Here is a 6,107-nt window from a genome sequence, read left to right as displayed (position 1 = left end):
TCTCACTGACTTCCATTTAAAATCAATCGAGCTCCATCTGAGTCTATGTAGCAGCAATAGTCGTATTCAAGACCCTCATTCTTCTGAAATAAAGCTATAGATATTTAGAACACAAAAGGCCATTGTGTCTGTGAAAGATCAATCGATTCAGTCCCATTCTGCTTTTTCCCCCTGCAAATGATATTGCACTTTGAGAACAATTTGACAGTCAAATGTGCCTAAAATAGGGCTTGCTCTGATTCAGAACAAGTCAATTTAATTTCCTTATGTGGTTTGAAATTTCTCAAGTGGAAGGCTGCATTGTTCCTTGCATTATCTGTCCAGAGTGATCACTTTCAGTTGAACAACCCAAATTTATATTGATTGTTTGGTTTTTTTGAGTCCACCATAATTTATATTAATTGTTTGGTCCCATTTCTCCACAAGGTGTTTCATTTTGCTTTGAACAGTTAGCTTTTGAATCTCAATCTAATTGTTTGCAGCTTTGGGTTGAAATATTGGGTCATCAGGTAAATGATGATGATGAATGCTGGTGGAATGTAACCTTCACAAACATCATTTGGCAAAAAAATCTACTAAAATAAAAGGCCACTCAGTCCATTCCACAACAGCTCCTCAAGCTTTGGCAGGGTATTTGCAAAATGTTATCTTGGAGTAAGTACTATAGTAATATTTTTAAATAAGAAGAATAGAATGATTCGATTCAGTCTGCTTTTGAATGTGTATTTTAACACCACTGTAGTCGGTCCTACCTCCTCCACAGTTCATACTGCTCCATCTTCTCCCTACATGCAGCTGTGTGTTCGTTCAAGGTTATGCTCCATACTGGCAAACATCTACTTTTGAGCTATAAATACTGCACTTAATGAGTCGAACTTCCAACACCACAATGGTTTGGCACTGAAGTCTCCATGCTGATAGCCAAAGAGCTCGATTTCTTTCATTGTGCCAAACATTTAATTTTCCCCCAACACCTCTAATGCTCTAGATCACCACGTTTGTTCCAATACTGTACATACTGCAGTCCTATCCCATTCCAGAACACAAGGGGTGTACGGACAAGTGATCGTGTTCTAGCCTCTATTTACTCTCTATTGATCCTTCAATTAATATTGCTCCTCCAAAATGGTTCTGTACAAATTACACATTATTTGTATTCTGTTCTAATTCTTGTTAAATTAATATTAATACTGTTCCTTGCATTTGCTGTAGCACCTTATCACGTTGTACAGACGTCTCAAAATGCTTCGCAGGATATACTGTAAAGTGAACTGACTATATTTTGTGGGAGAAATGTGGCAACCAGTTTACACGCAATAGTGTCTCACAAACAGCCATGGAGTGAGTGACCAATTCTATTTATTCAGCTTACTCCCTCTCTTTATTGTTACTGGTTATTGCTCATTCTAGTTTTGTCTGCCGCCCCCCCCCCCGTCCGCAAATGCAGTATTCCATTTACTCTTTCTCCATTCTCTATTCCTCAGTGCTGAATTAAGTCATCTCATCTTATCCCATTTTTTCCCAAAACCTGAAGTCTGTGAGCTTTTTACATCATTCAGCAGTCCTATAGTCTAGGGGGCATTTAAAATCTGTTCAGCCATCACCTAACCACTTTTTAGTGTATGGTGTTTCTCTGTTCCATTTTTCAACCTTAGTGATATACTGGAGTCCTGTAGCTCAGTGGTTAGAGCACTCGCTTTGCAAGTGAGACACCTGAGTTCAATTCCAGGCAGAGGGCGAAACCTTGGGCAAGTTTCCTTACTCCATATGCCTAATAATAATCCCTCCAAAAACAATAATAATTTGGTCATTTCAATCCACGACTGTTTGTGGGACACTGCAGTGCGCAATTGGCTGCCGTGTTTCGCCCACAAATATACAGTCAATTCACTTTATAGCATATTCTGTGAAGCGCTTTGAGACGTCTAGAAGACGTGAAAAGCACTATATCAAATGCAAGGATTATTATTATTGTACTGCACTATGGCCATATGTAGTTTTTATCTCTAACCTGCAAGCAGATATTATACCTAACCTATGCATCTGGTACAGAGACTAATTATACTGCACCTCTGTTGGTGCCCTAATTTAGATTAGCTAACTCAGCACAGGGATCAAATCTGGCGCTAGACCCACTCAGTTGTTGTATGTGTTGTATTTTTTCAAGGAAAGCAGCTATTATGTATGCTAGGTTCATGATGCAGATTGCTGGCAGCTGTTTGACTGAATATACACGATAAACCTGTACAAGACTGAATAGCAACACTGTTCAAAAGGTTGTTTCTATTTGGGGTTTATTGTAAAGTCATGGTGTCCTGAGGCTGTATCTGAATAGTAAATCATAAATGAGACACATGTGAACCAAATTGCACAAATTGGTGGCAGCAGTTCAGAAAATTCACAAATGAATGGTTTGTATGTAAGTAAAACATAAAACTATCTTAGATAATGGGTTGTAAAATTAACCCTATTTAAGGGTGTGTACAAGCTACAGCTTTGTACTTTGCACTATGTAATAAACTCATTCAATACTGCTCCCACTCATAGCAAACATTAAAAAAAAGTTGGTTTGGCTGGAAGTTTGTTTTACAGTCAAATATTCGACTGTTCCTGAAACAAACCTTTTCTGCTTTCTACTTTTTGTAGTATTGATTGTCTTCTGTAAATGCTCACAATAATTACTATTGTATGAAGTTTTTGTAGGCAAATGTGAATCAATTTGCACAAAGCCCTGGAGGATTGTTGGCCAGGACACTTGAAGAACCTGTCTTCTCTATTTGAATAATGTCACTGGAATGGAATGTGCACTCTTTGTGTGGAGGGACGCCCCCTACTTCAATTCTGGAGAGTATTAGGCACAGATTGCTGCGAGCCAAAGCTTGAGCACCCCTGCACTTGGGTGCTAATGGGAGATTAACCAAAAGCTTACCATCGAGTTCACTGACTGGCAAGCTTCCTGCTGCTTGTCTACCTGGGATGACTCTACTTATTATGGCTTTGGCTTGCAGGGGCTGAGTGGGAAGAATCCCTGCCACCGTGACTGGTCTGTCTCTCCCAACTCCTGCTGACAAACCAAGCTGGCTGCGTGTTACCAGCAGTGCCTTGGAGCACCTGACTAGGGAACTGAACTATTGAGACTGTCACAGAGGGCTGACTAAATTTTGACATTCTGTTGCCGAGTATATTGCTTTGGAGACGGCTCAACTCCAAAGGGACCCCACTTATCTCCCCCAACCCCCTCTTTCCCCTGGGAGGATATTAATACATGTGAGGGAAAAAAATCTTCCTACTGTTTCTTCCTCTGATGTTCAATTTCTTTATAAAAGTGGATCTACTAGAGAGAGGATTCTGAACGATTGTCAATAAATTGGAAGAACTTTAATTAAAGGGAATTAAGAAAATTTAATTGAGATTACAGACAACTTTGTTATATTTCAATATATTATCACCTTTTGATGAAACTGGCAGTTGTCAATGCCTTTTTGAGCGAGCGATTATAATTCATTGAAATTGCAGTGCATGACCTAGGATTGTCTTTCTCTTTTTTAAAAAAAAATGCCCAAGTTAGAAACAGGTTGGTTGACAGCTGACAGGGTCTCAGGAACAGAGATATTTACTGCTTCAAATGCTCCCTGAGGTGTGGCGAGATCAGCAGCCAAAATGAGGCAATGGCATATGCAGAAGAGTTTGGCACAGCTTCTGCACAAAGTAGTAAACAAAAAAATCCATACAGCAATGTACTGTTATGCAATAGTATACGAACATAAGAATTTGCTAGGCAAAGGACCATGGTCCAACTAATTCACCTTCCACCATCCTGGCAGTAAGTAGCTTGACATGTCGTGTCCCAAACTATATACTGTATCCTGATATTTTATTTTCTAGCAGAAATCTAGTGTTTCCGCAGATTAGTTCTGAATTTATCCTCCTTCAATTGCGAGCATTTTTTTTTATAGCAGAAGCATATTTAAGATAACCTGCAAATTACTGCTGGTGCCTAATAGTGCAGTATAAATGGTGCTGTTGTAAGACAGCTCTGTAAGATCCTGTTTTAGTTTTGATGCAATAAGTATTGCTCAGTTGAAGAACTGGAATTCCCTCCTCCCCTTTTCCTCCTTTCACAATTATTGCCAAGAGTTCAGACACATTGCATTTGCTTGTTTTGTGCTTCACTCATAAAGATGTATCCTGCTGTGTGATGGCCTTTTCAGTCTACTGCTGGTGTTAACTAATGGTATGGGGGGGCCAGAACAGAAAAGACTTTTTGTAATACTTCTCTTCTGGCTATTTTAACAAATTGGTGCTTCTTTCGGATTTAATATTCAGGAAGCTGAAAAGCATGTCTAGAATCATCTGTAAAAGAACTTCTTACTGGAAATCACTGATTTGTACTATCTAGAAAAAAGCTCAGATTCCTACAGTGAAGACAGTATTAAACTGCCAAGAGTGCTAAAGTGGAGACAACGAAGGCTTCAGTTGCCTGTTGGCAATCACTAAATCTGAATGAAGCTCCTGGACCCATTCAGAATGGTTGGATGTGGTTTGCTCGTACAGATGAGGAATGTTATAGCGGTAGATTATCCCAGTCTGTGCCAGAAGGGTCTACAGTACTGCTTTGCTTTTTTAGACATCTAAATGCTTAAATGCTTGTGGTTAGGAAAGTGAAATGTGTATTGTATGCATCTTCCTTTTAATGTGAAAACGCACAAAAATAGCTGTATTAAAGGGCATCTATTCAGTGGAAGTCAGCAGTTTCATTGAAACCAGGAGATGAGTCACTTTGCTAGAGGGATGAAAATGAGAATTTTGTGAAGAAGTAAGCCAGGAACAAAGAGGCATATATCAAATTCAGATAGCTGGCAGAGCCATGCAATCGAAAGACTGAATGATGAGTTTGGTGGTCTCGGTTTCCTATACCAGCCACTTGCACGTTAAAAACAAACCTCAGCATACAAAGATCTGAATGCCGGAATTGTGCTTCTGGGAACATATCTAGTGCTCCTCAAAAACCCCTTGATGTATAATAAAGCAATTATGAAAATGTGCTTTATTGCAGAGTTGCATCTGAATTTAATCTTTCAAACATGAATTACTAACTGAAAAAGAATAACCGTACAGATACTCAAGGAATTTCAGTCTCTAATGAAAGATCTTTACAAAAAGTAATTTGAATCACTTGAATTAGAGCAACAGATTTTTGTACTATTGATTATATTATTGTATGTTGGTATTTCGTCTTTTCTTCACCTTCCCTTAGGCATGTGCACAAGATAATTAAAAGTAAGTTTTCAAAAACTAATTAGGATGAGTTCGTAATGCAGTTTAATATAAATAGTTTGCTATATAAAAAACACTGTTACACCTTCCCCATACTTGTCAACAGAACTGCAGTAATACTAATGAAAGATGTATTTGAAGACTTTAGAAATAAGCGGGGGTGAGCCTGCAGTGCAAATTAACTGGTACTATTATTACAAGTTTTTATAGCCTTTAAAACTAAGTATTAAAGTTAAAAAACTAAGTGGATTTCAGTTGTCTCAGCCTAAGCATTCATAAGGAAATGATTTTACTCTTTGATATTCATGAATTTAGGATATTTTTCCAATAACAGGACAGCTATTGTGTAATGTCATATCAGTGTAAACTGTCACATCATCTCCAAGACTGAGGCAGTATTTTTTAGAATAAATTGTGTGGAAACCACAATTGTTTGTCTATGAATAATTCAAGTTAGAAAATACCTAATACAGGGTAATGACTAAAACATTCCTATTTTCTCTGTCAGATAGATTGACTAATTTGGATTTTCAATATTTTGGTTTTGAATTTAAGATAATAGCTTCCCAGAGTACACCCTATTCACTTTGCTGACCCTCCATTTCATGTTTAGTTGTAGTTGTTTGTCCTTTATTTGTGATGGTGCATAATCTGCTATGATACACAAGATTAACAGATGTAGTTCGTTCTGATATGCAGTGATACCAAACTAATGTTCAGTTTTCGTGATTGTACTCTGCTGTACAATGTATGTAATACAGTATGAATCGTTCCAATGTAGTGAGAAGATTATTATACTACTGGAATAGGGCAGTGATTTTGAAGCCTAT

Source organism: Callorhinchus milii, unplaced genomic scaffold (genome assembly GCF_018977255.1).
Source record: "Callorhinchus milii isolate IMCB2004 unplaced genomic scaffold, IMCB_Cmil_1.0 Scaffold2, whole genome shotgun sequence".
NCBI lineage: Eukaryota > Metazoa > Chordata > Chondrichthyes > Chimaeriformes > Callorhinchidae > Callorhinchus > Callorhinchus milii.
The sequence above is the reverse complement of the archived record's forward strand: the minus strand, read 5'-3'. Positions refer to the sequence as shown.